At 36.9% G+C, this 13,025-nt stretch overlaps 1 protein-coding gene across 23 annotated transcripts in view; it reads right to left on the bottom strand.

The window, feature by feature from the left end:
* RyR (Ryanodine receptor) overlaps window positions 1-13,025 on the bottom strand; it is a 1,962,175-nt gene that overhangs the window by 1,235,653 nt on the left and 713,497 nt on the right. The window lies entirely within an intron of this gene.

Below are 13,025 nucleotides of genomic sequence, written 5' to 3'. Positions count from 1 at the left end.
GTTAAAAATCAAGTAATTTTTTTTTTGACAACATGCGGTAGTTCCGTTAAAAACCAATTAACTTTTTATTACATGCGGTGGTTCCGTGAAAAACCAATTCAATTTTTAATACATGCGGTGGTTCCGTGAAAAACCAAATTGAGATTTTTTTAAATAAAGCGGTGCGTCCGTGATTACATTTTGGAATTTTTACCAATTAATACTTACATACTTTTGAGCCATTTTAAAATCAATTACTTTTTATAGATTTTTCATACAAGTTTACTGCAGTTTCAATTAATTCTTCTAATAAATTGTTAAATATGTATTTAACGACTATTCACCTGCAAATCAGTTCCCTTTTATAAAATTTTTTTTCTTCTCTCTTTTTCCTCAACAATTTAACTTCAAATATAAATTCAAAATTCAAACAAGTGCTTTAGTAATTTCATATGTACAACCTTAGAAGTGGTAGGCAAGTGAAAAAAACTTCAGATTCAGAATCCGATTCAGATAAATCAGGCTCAAGCTACGAAAGTTTAGCTTCATCTTCGACCGAAAAAGTCACAAACTAGGAAAATAGATTTTCTTTATCAACAGATTTTCCAGGCTTCGAAAATTCTTGCATTAAGAATTTAACTTCTAATTTAACTTCAAATCTTAACGATTCAAATAGTGAAATTTTAACTTCTTCTACTTTAAAATCAGATCCTACCGACCCAAATAGTACAAACTTAGTTAACCCTTCTACTAACGTAAACCCAGATATTAACGATCCAATTAGTACAAACGTGGCCTCATCTTCTGCTAATTCAGCTCCAGATCTTAACGATCAAATCATGGCAACACCTGAGGAAAAGAGAATTTTTATTAACACATGTGCTAATTCTATTAGAGAAAACTACAGTGGTGACCCACTAGCACTTGATTCTTTCATAGACAAAATTGCATTACTCGAACAATTCGATACTGCAGATTTAACCGATACTTTAGAGGGTAAAGCTTGTGAAGCAATGCCAACACAAGTAACTACAGTAAATGAAATTAAAACAGCTCTACGTAATAGGATAAAACCAGACAACTCGAAAGTTGTAGCAGGGAGAATTGCAGCGTTGCATGTTAACGGTAACAATTGTACAGATTTTGCCAAAAAAGTTGAAGATTTAGCTGACTCATTTGAGCGGTCTCTTATTATTGAAGGGATCACTCAAACAAAATCTCATGAAATGGCAGTCGAACAAACGGTTAACGTGTGTCGTTTAAATGCAAAATCAAATATAGTAAAAACCATTTTAGCCTCAACGGCATTTACAGATCCGAAAGACGTGGTAGCAAAATTAATTGTAGAACAAAACAATGAAGTAACTGAGCGTCAGGTTTTAGCTTTTCGATCACGTGGTAACAATACATTTAGAAATTCACGTGGTAGATATCGAGGTTTTTACCCAAACCGCGGCTATACTGGTTATAGAAATTATAACAGTTGATTTTCATACAATAGTAACTATAACGGTAATAATAATCAAAGATATAGGAATTATAACGGAAATAGATATCAGAATAATCACAATAATAATACGCGTCCAAATACCAATCCTAATCCAAACAATAGTAACAATAGAAACAACAATTCAAGATCCTCAAACGGTAGAGGTCGAAACGCAAACGTTCGCGCTTTAAACGCCAGTGCCCCTCAGGAGCGAACACTGAGGGAGGACGAATTAAGCGAGTAAGCGAACTTCCCTCACCAATAGCCATCTATTGTTTATATTTAAATTACTCTGATTTCATAGAATTACAACTAAACGAGTCACAAAAATTTTGTTCTTTCCTAGTAGACACTCAAGCGGACATTTCCTTAATAAAAATATCATGTCTAGACAGAAATATTGCCTTAAATACGAACGACATTATTAACATTACCGGTGTCACTTCAAATTCAGTTTCCACTTTAGGTAAAATTACAGCAAATTTAAATTTTTCTAACTTTTCTATTAAACATTAAATATGTACTTTACATGTAATAAATGAAGACTTTAATATTCCATCCGCTGGCATACTGGGTAAAGATTTTCTGAAAATTAACAAATGCATTATTAATTATGAAAGAAATAGTATTTCCTTTTGGGTAGGTAATGAAAAGGTCGCGATACCAATCCTGCACGGAACAGAAAGCGACAGTTGTATCATTCCACCAAGATGTGAAATATTCAGACTTTTTGATTTAGGAGATTCATCCGATCCACTTTTCGTGGACTCGCAGGAAATTGAAAAAGGTGTTTTCACAGCTAGGTGCATTGTTAATTCCAGTAACCCTATAATTAAAGTTATAAATACCACGGATGATATAAAGTATGTGAAGAGAAAAAGTATTAGGACAGAAAAACTTTCAAACTATAATGTTTATACAATTAACAAGACAGAAACAGAAGACAAACGTACGAAAAAACTAATTTCGATTTTAAAAAATCAAATACCTCAACATGCTCATAGTAAATTAATTGACCTTTGCATAGACTATGCCGACATTTTCGCTCTTGACACGGACAAAATGACTTTAAATAACTTTTACGAGCAAAAACTAAGATTGACAGACAACGATCCGGTATATTTTAAAAATTATAGATTGCCATACTCTCAACGCGAAGAAATAAATCGCCAAGTAAATAAGTTATTAGACAATGATTTGATTGAACCCAGTTATTCGAATTACAATGGTCCTTTGATTGTAGTCCCAAAGAAAAATACTAATGGTCAAAAAGCATATCGTATGTGCGTAGATTTTAGCGCGGTAAACAAAAAACTCATTGCTGATAAATTCCCACTAGCTAGAGTTGACGATATTTTAGACAATCTGGGTAGAGCAAAGTATTTTTCCATATTAGATCTTTTTTCAGGATTTCATCAAATCCCCTTGCATCCTGATTCTCGTGACATTACGTCTTTCATCACTGACCGTGGCGCATTTAGATGGAAAGTTCTTCCATTTGGCTTAAATATAGCACCAAATTCGTTCTCACGAATGATGACAATAGCTTTTTCGGGTATACCACCCAATGTCGCATTTTTGTACGTCGACGATATTATCGTCATAGGGTGTAGTGAAGCACACCACATCAAAAATCTTTCAAAAGTCTTCGATACTTGTAGATCTTTCAATCTCAAACTTAACCCAAAAAATGCAACTTTTTACGACCATAAGTTACATTTTTAGGTCATAAATGTTCAGCCAAAGGTTTGTTGCCAGACGACTCTAAAATAAACGCAATTAAAAAGTATACAAAACCGACTGACAAAGACGCGGTACGACGATATGTCGCGTTTGCAAACTATTACAGACGGTTTATACCTAATTTTGCGTCTCTGGCAGCGCCTCTGAACCAATTAAGCAGAAAAAGAGTTGAATTCGTATGGGATGTTGAGTGCGAAAGAGCATTTTTATCTTTGAAAGCAGCGTTACTTTCACCAAAATTACTTCAATATCCAGATTTTACTAAACAATTCATTATCACTGTTGATGCTTCCACAACTGGATGTGGCGCTATTTTAAGTCAAGAACAGCAAGGTAGTGATTTACCAATTTGTTTCGCTTCTAAAGCATTTAATAAAGCTGAACAGAAAAAACCCATTATAGAATTAGAGCTTTTAGCTATTTACTTTGCAATCAAGCAATTTCGACCATATGTGTATGGTACCCATTTTATTGTAAAATCAGACCATAGACCTCTAGTATACTTATTCAACATGAAAGACCCATCTTCAAAACTTTCAAGAATAAGACTAGAACTATCTGAATATAACTTTACTATTGTATATATAAAAGGTAAATCAAACGTTTGTGCTGATACTCTATCGCGTATAACAATCGATGAGATTAAAGGAGCTAACAAACACATTTTGGCAGTACAGACAAGAGCCATGACAAAAAAGGCAAACGACAAAAATTTACATAGGAAAACGGACAAAAACGACGAAAAACAACTTACTTTACATGTCTACGACAAATTTTCATTCAATTTTTCAAAAAAGATTCTACGAATAAGATCTGTAATTACGTACGATAAAAATAATAAAACAACAAATTTAAGAATTTTTGCGCATATTAAACATAAGAAACTCGAGTTACTTAGTTTTGAGCTTGTTAACGAAATAATGACTTTAGAGAAATTACTTTCGAGGCTTGAATCAGAAGCCGGCAAACGCAAAATTAAGCAGATTGAATGGCCTAAAAACGATATAATGTTCGAACGTTATACTATCACAAATTTCAAAAATATTGGAAATAAAATTTTAAAATCATTAGAAATTATACTAACAGATCCAGTGGAGACAGTAACAGATGAAGATACAAAATTAAAACTTACGAAAATTTACCATAATGATCCCATTTCTGGTGGACATTGCGGAATGAAAAGACTTTACTCAAAATTGCGAACAAAATTTTATTGGAAGAACATGACTCGTGATATATCGAAATATATCAAAAATTGTAAAGATTGTCTTTTAAACAAGGTAAAACCTAAAACAAAAGAAGAACTTGTTTTAACACCAACTCCTTGTAAACCATTTGATATATTAGTAATTGACACAATAGGACCCCTACCTGAGTCCAAATATGGTAACAAGTTCGCACTTACCATGATTTGCGACATGACTAAATACCTGGTAACAGTCGCTGTACCAGACAAATCAGATTTAGGTACTGAATTTAAAAATGAATTATTCGAAGAATTAACAAAGCTTTTAAATATTCAACATAATTTTTCAACTGCATACCATCATGAAACTGTTGGCACGATTGAACGTAATCATAAGGTTTTTAATGAATACTTACGTGCATATTTAAAAGACACTTTTTCTGATTGGGATGTTTATTTAAAATACTTTACTTTCCTACACAATACTACGAGTAGCACAGTTTTCGACAACCAATTTTCGCCTTACGAGTTAGTCTTTGGGAAAAAGGCAACTTTGCCTAATGAATTAAGTAAAGAAACAATTGACCCAATTTATAATGTCGAGAACTATGCCAAAGAAGTTAAGTTTAGGATGCAGAAAACGCACAAAGTGGCACAAAATCTAATTAATAAAAATAAATTACAAATTAAAAATCTGTATGATAAAACGGTACGCCCTTTAGTTGTAAAAATCGGAGATAAAGTACTTTTACAAAAAGAACCACATCATAAGCACGAAAATATTTATCAAGGTCCTTTTATTATAACTAAAATTAACGAACCTAATGTAACTATTTTTGATGAAGTTAAAAACAAAGTAAAAGTAGTACATAAAAATCGCCTAAGTAAAGTAAATTAACAATACTTTAATACTCTGACTAAACTTTAAATTTGATTAAAAAACATATCCAAATTTTACTTGCTAGCATTTAAGCAGCCACGAAGGCAAAACAAAAAAATTGTTAAAACAAAAAAAAACAAAAAAAAGCACAAAATTTTGTATATTCAAAAACATATTTCAAAACAGCAAAGACTAAAAATGTAAAACTTTAACAAATCTAATATATATTACAATGTAACTATTTACAAAAGAAAATTCAAACAAAACAAACATACAAAGTATTTTACTAATTTAAATTGAAATTAATATCCTCGCCAATAACTTTCTAGTTCCTACCAGTAAACAAACATGAATGTAAATAACATTTGAGTATTTTTACTTCTAAGTTCATTTGTAATAATCAGTCATAAAAATGGTTCCGAACCAACGAATTAAAAAGGGGAGGTACACCCTAATATAAATATATATTCCTTTGTTCGCAACAATTTTTATATTTTTTTGGCCAAAGAAGAATGTGACAAAATTTATCACTTTGTCAATTCTTCTTTTCCCCAAAAAGGGTGATGTAGTGATAAAATTCCCCATTTTATACATAACGACACATCTGGCAACGCCATTGCGGACAATGTAAGATGTGACATTGTGAATGGTGCACTTTGTCAGAAAGAGTAGGAAACATGTTCATAGCCTATTCCAATAAGTAGTCAGCTATTGTAATACGATGTGTAAGACAGTATGGTGTATATAATGGAATATAAAAATGATGAATCCCAATAGTGCCATCGGCATTTTTATGTTTCACCGCCATTATTATAAATTTGTCAAGCGTGAAACATAGGAGTCCGGGAAATATCTTAAAAAAAGAATAAGATTTAATTATCTATATAACTATATTTTGCACAGTAATTTTCTAAAATAAAAAGTGATTATTAATTAAAAAGTAGAAGCGTTTTGATTTAATTTACGAGTTTCTATAAATGGCGTAGGAGAGCGCCCCGTAATTGACGCTATCAAGTATACAATGGCCACCATCTAGAGGCGGCGCCCTCCAAGAACAATATGCAGGTGATCGAGGGTGAGTTTTGGAGTACGGTTAGCGAAGCCGTACATTATACCTTCTCGAACTCCAAAGTATTTTGATGTCACTTCTACCGGACTGTATGTAATATTTGTTCGAAATATGAGCCAAATCGGACCAAAAATAGGAGTATTTTTAATATCTTGATCCTTGCCGCACCTAGCAGGTTTTTTTTTCATAAAACGATTTGTATTTTTGTACGTAATATGTGGTCCAAATATGAGCCAAATCGGACCACAAATGTGTTTTTGTTAAATCCTCGATACTTGCGCTACCTGGCGGCGATTTTTTCATGTGTCGCTTTCTATTCATGTATGTAATATGTGATCAAAATATGAGCCTAATCGGAGCACAACTACGATTTTTTTGAATATCTCGATACCTGCGCCACCTAGCGGAGATTTTTTTCACAGGTCGCTTTCTGTTCATATATGTATTATGTGTTCCAAATTTTGAGCCAAATCGGACCACAAATATAATTTTTTTGAATATCCGATCCATGCGCCACCTATCGGAGCTTTTTTATCTTATTATTGCACTGACATCGGGTTCTGAACTATAGTCCAAGTTTCAAGCTTGTAGCTTATCGAGAAGTTCCTTAAATTGTAATTACAAAATTCGCTGACAACGGCCTGTCAAGTCAAGCCTAATAAAACCGTTTAAAAATACGCAGCTCTAGCTAGTTGGAAATATGGAAAACTTCCATTCTTTTAGTATTAAACTAGTTGGGTTGACTGCAAGGTAGGTATGCGCTTTTTGTTCGATATCAATGCATTTATATATTTTCTGTTCTAAAGAGCGCATATTTTTATACCTCATATATTACTTCTTCTGCGCTTAACGCCATTAACACCAACATAAATTTCAGACTGAAAAACTCAAGCGGGGCATTCCAGCAAACAACCGCTTGATTTAACGCCGTATCCTAGAGGGATAAGGAAGCAACTCCATAAGCACGACGAAACGCAACCTACCAACTCAGCCGGTTGATACAGATAAACATAAGTCCAAAGTCTAATCCACATTGAGTAGGTCACGCAGGGTGAACGCTGCTATCAATATATTCCAAAGCGCAGCATCCCAGCAAACAACTCCACAAAGCCATCCTAACGCTGAAAATCTGCGACCTGATATCGATTCTACAATGAAAATTTTTTTTCCGAAATGGGAAAAATTTTTCGCCATAGGAATCTCTTTTTCAAAACAATAATTGAAACTTTTCTAATATGCATGGAAATTTTCTTCATTATTACAAAAAATCTTTTAATAAATGGACGGAAAAATTTGTATTGCCTTTTGCAAAAGATGCCTCCAATTTCTACGTTCTTAGACAGTTTTTAAGAGTGGCTGGAATATTATCAACTTCACTAGGTGCTTCATCGCTGCCTTCGTTCAAGGGGACAGCACTCTCTTAACATTGGTTGCAAGTCGTGTTTTTCGTTCTACATCTTTCGGCGAATTTTGAGTAACATTTTAAATTTTTCCACAAGTATCCATCTAGTTTGATTGGGTGACAACGATGTAACTTTAGGGATCTTTTAATGCTTAAACTTTGAGCTGGATATGGCAATATTTCGGACAAGTTGATCACCCTCAATCCATTAATCTTATATATAAAAAGAAAGCCTAAAATGTGTGTTAGTTTGTAGCCGGTGCTTGAAGAGATGCGCCGGTCGATTTTGTTCAAACTTTCACATAAGTTGCGTATACCTCAATTGGTGGTTTGCACATAGGTTTGTTTGTGATCGACGCACAGGGTCTCGAGATATAGGCCAAAACGTGGACCCGGGTACCCCTAGAATGTGTTTATAGAATATGGATATCAAATGAAAGCTGTTGATGGGTGCTTTAGTAGAGGGTAATTTTCATACCTCTGGGTGACTAGGGTCTCGAGATATAGGCCCGGGTACCACAGAATGTGTTTATACAATATAGATAATAAATGAAAGCTTTGATGAGTGCTTTAGTAGAGGGTAATTTTCATACCCCTGGGTGACTAGGGTCTCGAGATATAGGCCTGGGTACCCCAGAATGTGTTTATACAATACAGATAACAAATGAAAGCTGTTGGTGAGTGCTTTAGTAGAGGGTAATTTTCATACCCCTGGGTGACTAAGGTCTTGAGATATACATATATAGGCCAAAACGTGGGTCCGTATACCCCTAGACAGTGTTTATATAATATGGATAACAAATGAAAGCTGTTGATGAGTGCTTTGGTAGAGGATAATTGTCATACCCATGGGTGACTAGGGTCTCCAGATATAGGCCAACACGTGCACCCGGATACCCCTAGAATGTGTGGGTAATATGGATTCAAATGAAAGCTGTTGCTGAGAGCGCTAAAGTAATTTTCATTGTGATATTAGATTTAGTGGCATCAACCTAGCAACACTGATAAATATGCATGCGAAGCCGAAATTAAGACATGAATTAATAATACCCACATACCTATTTACCTACGTTCGGTTTGCCTGAAATTGGTATATAAATTTGACTATACTTGTATTTACCATCCTTTTGAGAATTAATAATACCCACATACCTATTTACCTACGTGCGGTTTGCCTGAAATTGGTATATAAATTTGACTATACTTGTATTTACCATCCTTTTTTCCAGGAAGCAGACCAGAGACAGACTGGGACTGGGATTAGGACTAGGACTGGGACTGAGACTCGGAGTGCGACCTGGATTGGGACTCGGAATGGGACTGGAACAAAATACATACCACCCTTTGGGACTGGTTATAAGGGGAAGAATGAGAAGAATTTGAGAGAAGAGAAAGAGAGGGAGACTGAGAAAGAGATAGAATGAGACGAAAATAGAAATAGATGAAGCGAAAAAGACGGAGGGTGGAGTGAACAAAAGGATTAGGAAAAAGTAGAAGAGGTGGGGAGGGCAGAGTTAGACAAGAAAAAGCTTAAAATGTATGCACATTGACCAAATTTAGGGCAGAACAACGTCTGCCGGGTCTGCTATGAATTTTTATGAGCATTAATCGGTAAATGAACAGATCGCGAAGTTGTATGTTTCCTATAAGTATATTTTTCATTTGTATATTGAAAGTGGGCGTGGTAATCAACTAATTTTGTGATTCTTGTCTAGGTCTTAAGCCTAAATTCTTACTAACTCGCCCCACCCTAATAGCACAAATTTATCGACAACTAGTTCGTCTACATGCATGTATATGTGTACATATGTAGGGTTATGCATGTATATGTGTACATATGTAGGGTTATGTTGTCCGTACACATATACATGCATGCCGGTACAACTGTTTGGGGAAGCTTCCCCTTAAAACCAGATACTTTTCCCGCGGTGCAACGGCTGTCCTCCACAGCGCAATCGTCTACTTTTCCAGCGATTGTCGAGCGAACCACAGCTATCACCGTCCCGGGGAGCCCCGCCATATTTCATTTTAAGACAAGGTAAATTATTTTGTTCTAATTACATCTTTCAATTAAATAAAAGCCATATTATAACGAGAAATATCTTGCCTTTCTTTTCCTTTATTTATTTCCAACATAATCGAAAATACAATTGTGGTGCCTCTACCATCGAGTCACCTCAATTGTTCATGGTCCTTCGAGCCTTGCTTTTTTCTGTATTGTGATTTTGAAATAATGGCGAAAATTTACCGAAATATCTAATTATAACAACAATCTTCCAACGTACCAAAAATACTGCCACAAATTCACCGATTTCGGTATGTTATCGTTTACTTAAAACTTTTTTATTTTCGTTCAAAATTAGTCACAACAAAAAAAAAACTGATGAAAACAGCGCAGGAAAATATTTGCGTGCAATTAGATACGTTTACCAAATGATAACAATATTTGGTCTCAATGCAAATATATTGAAATGTTGGTAGATTTCGGGCTTGTGTAGTAAAAAATGAAAATGGGTCAAAAGTTGGTAGGCCTACCAATAAAGTGGTAAAGTCCGTGCACTGGCTGCTGGTATACTTATACCAACGTATGTACATATGTTTACCTAACTTTGGCACACACGATGATAGTCATGTAGGAGAAGATGCATACGCGTACCGAAAACCCCGTTTATGACAAATCGGTATAGGATCCAAACACCGTTCAGGAACCGTGCCATGTGGGAAAGGACTCCAAGCGTATTTAGAAAAAAAACTTTAAACAAATAATAGAAGAGCCATACAAAAAAAAGGTCAACTTCATAAATTTCTCCCTCGTCCAAGATGAAGATCCTTTTATTTTTTCTTATTTTCGTATCAATTTTTGTTGTCCAAACATTTTTTGCGGCGGGTAGGAAAGTTGTTGTGTTTAAGCACTAACTACAACGACATTATGTATAATATGTCCTCTACCCGGTTCGGTACCGAAGTCTGAGTACCGAAAAACTTAAGTGCTCAGTTTTCTGCAGCACTAGCATGCGTAGCTAGTTGAAACGCAATCGGGTGATACAAAATAAATAAAAATAGGGCACTAAAGACCCATACGCATAAAACGCATTGAAAGAGGCCATGCACATATCATACGCGAGATATGAATATCTTCTTAGGTAGCTGCCGAGGTTCACTCTACTCATGCGCTAAATTTAATTTAATAAAATTAGGGCTTACTCGCCACCGAACGCGTGACACAGTCATAATAAATCAACGAGTTTCCTTTATTTTTTCTTCCACCTTCTCTGAATAGAATGACCCGTTACGCTTCGCTACGCGCAGCATCCGATCAGATCGTGCCCTATCTATCGCGCAAAGTCCCCGCTGCAACGACTGCGCCAAATTATCAGAGCTAACTTCTGCCAAAATTGTCTTTCGATGGTGCATCGTGCCAGAGACTGCACGAGTGAGGGCAAATGCCGAAGATATGGTAGCAACCATCGTGCCACGCTGTACCTTTCGTTGGTTGACTTGTCGTCCGAGCCAGAGCCGCCCAAAAGCTGGAATCAGCTGTTCATGGAAAAGGAGGAAGAAGGATAAGAAAGGATGCCCACGACGCAACAGGTGGGCGACGGAATGACGGATGAGGCGCTGCGTAGAGAAGCGCGAGCGTAGATTGGCCCCTCGTCCGCGCCAGCTACGCGCTATACGAAATTTTAGAGAAGAAACCCGAGACGGCAGACTGGCCACTCGGTCGCGCCAGCTACCTCTCCATAGTTCCTTCAGGAATGGAATCAATTCGGCCCGCACCACGGCCGGCCCAACCCTTCGGCCAATGGCTGCTCTGGCACCCACTGCGGTCGTGAAGGTGGAAACCGGGGGACGTTTGCACCTCAATCGCGCATTCGTTGACGCCTGTTCCCCCCGCACAACGATCGACCACAGGCTGGCGCGAGAGTTCGCACTGCCGACGACCTACGCCGTCGGCGAAACCGTCTATTTTATCAGATTTTGGGGCAAACATGGACAAAGAGTGACAACTCACGCAGTCTGCGTCCATGACTTTAGGCGCCTAAGTCCAACATATAATGTCGATCCCAGCGTCGCGCCCCTTATGAGCATATTTGCCTGGCGGTACCCCAATTCTACGCGTCAACGCCCATCCGCCTCGTCATTGGCGGCGACATCTACTCCGACATAGTAACACCGGGCACGTTGCCACCCTCTTTTGGCCCGCTGCTGGCACAAAGCACCATCTTCGGATTGGTGCTTTCGGGAACCCACCCGATCTAGTATCCCCCAAGGGTTATTTAATTTATTGATTTAAGTTTATACATTTGAATAAATGGAATTTTCATTTTTAAATCCTGGAAAGAAATATAAAATGCATGTTTTTTAATTTTTTCGTCTCGTCCTAGCTCTAGGTAACGGCGAAGTCAAGGAGGATGCCGTCGAGCCATCCGGCGCGCACCGCTTAGCTTTATAATATAGTCGTAAGATCAGTCGGGTCGGGGACGCTCGGGCGGAGTCTGAGCTGTTGGATTACACTTATGTTTACATGGATAAACCGGCTGAGTTGGTAGGTGGCGTAGCTAATCGTCGTGCTCACAGAGCTGCTCTCTGGGAGGTGGCGTTAGATCAATTTATTGTTGTATCTTATTAGTCTATTGAGGAGCAGGGCGTGCTACCATGTTGATAGCTCGTTCTCGTGGTAATGGGAGATTTTATATGTATAAATTTAACAATTCAGGGATAGGACACCACCCCTGTTTATGGTTTTGAAGATCGGTTCTTAAACTGAACGGATGCTTTCCGACCACTTAGATAATTTGCGGTGCACCTTTTTAGACAAGGTGGATGGAAGAAAAAATGCTTGTGAATGAACTGTTTAAAAACTGACTAGTATGAATAACCTCGCAAAGTTCTAGTCAGAGGGTAAGTAAGCCATTAAAAGGGCCTTCTAAATCAAAAGGCCCTGACGGAAAAGCTAGCCATTACTAACACTTCTTGGCCAAAAGGGCAACAGCTACCTAATGCATGTTTTCTACTTATAATTGAAGGCCTTTGTCATTACAAAATAATGGCTCTAACGCACAGATAAATTATGAACTGAAATGCTCGTGTCACTTGTCCTGTTAAAATCTTTTGACCGTCAACCACGACTTACTACTCCAAGACATTAAAGTGTCACCGCTGCCGCGTTGTCTAAATGCAAATTATCCGGTAAAATAATTTAGGAAGGAAACTTCAAAATCTTGGGGAATTAAACAGGGCGCGAATTCAGAGAAAAGAATCGTTCTAAAACGAACG

The sequence above is a fragment of the Eurosta solidaginis genome, chromosome 3 (assembly GCF_040869045.1).
Source record: "Eurosta solidaginis isolate ZX-2024a chromosome 3, ASM4086904v1, whole genome shotgun sequence".
Lineage (NCBI taxonomy): Eukaryota > Metazoa > Arthropoda > Insecta > Diptera > Tephritidae > Eurosta > Eurosta solidaginis.
This window is presented reverse-complemented; position numbering and strand designations above follow the sequence as displayed.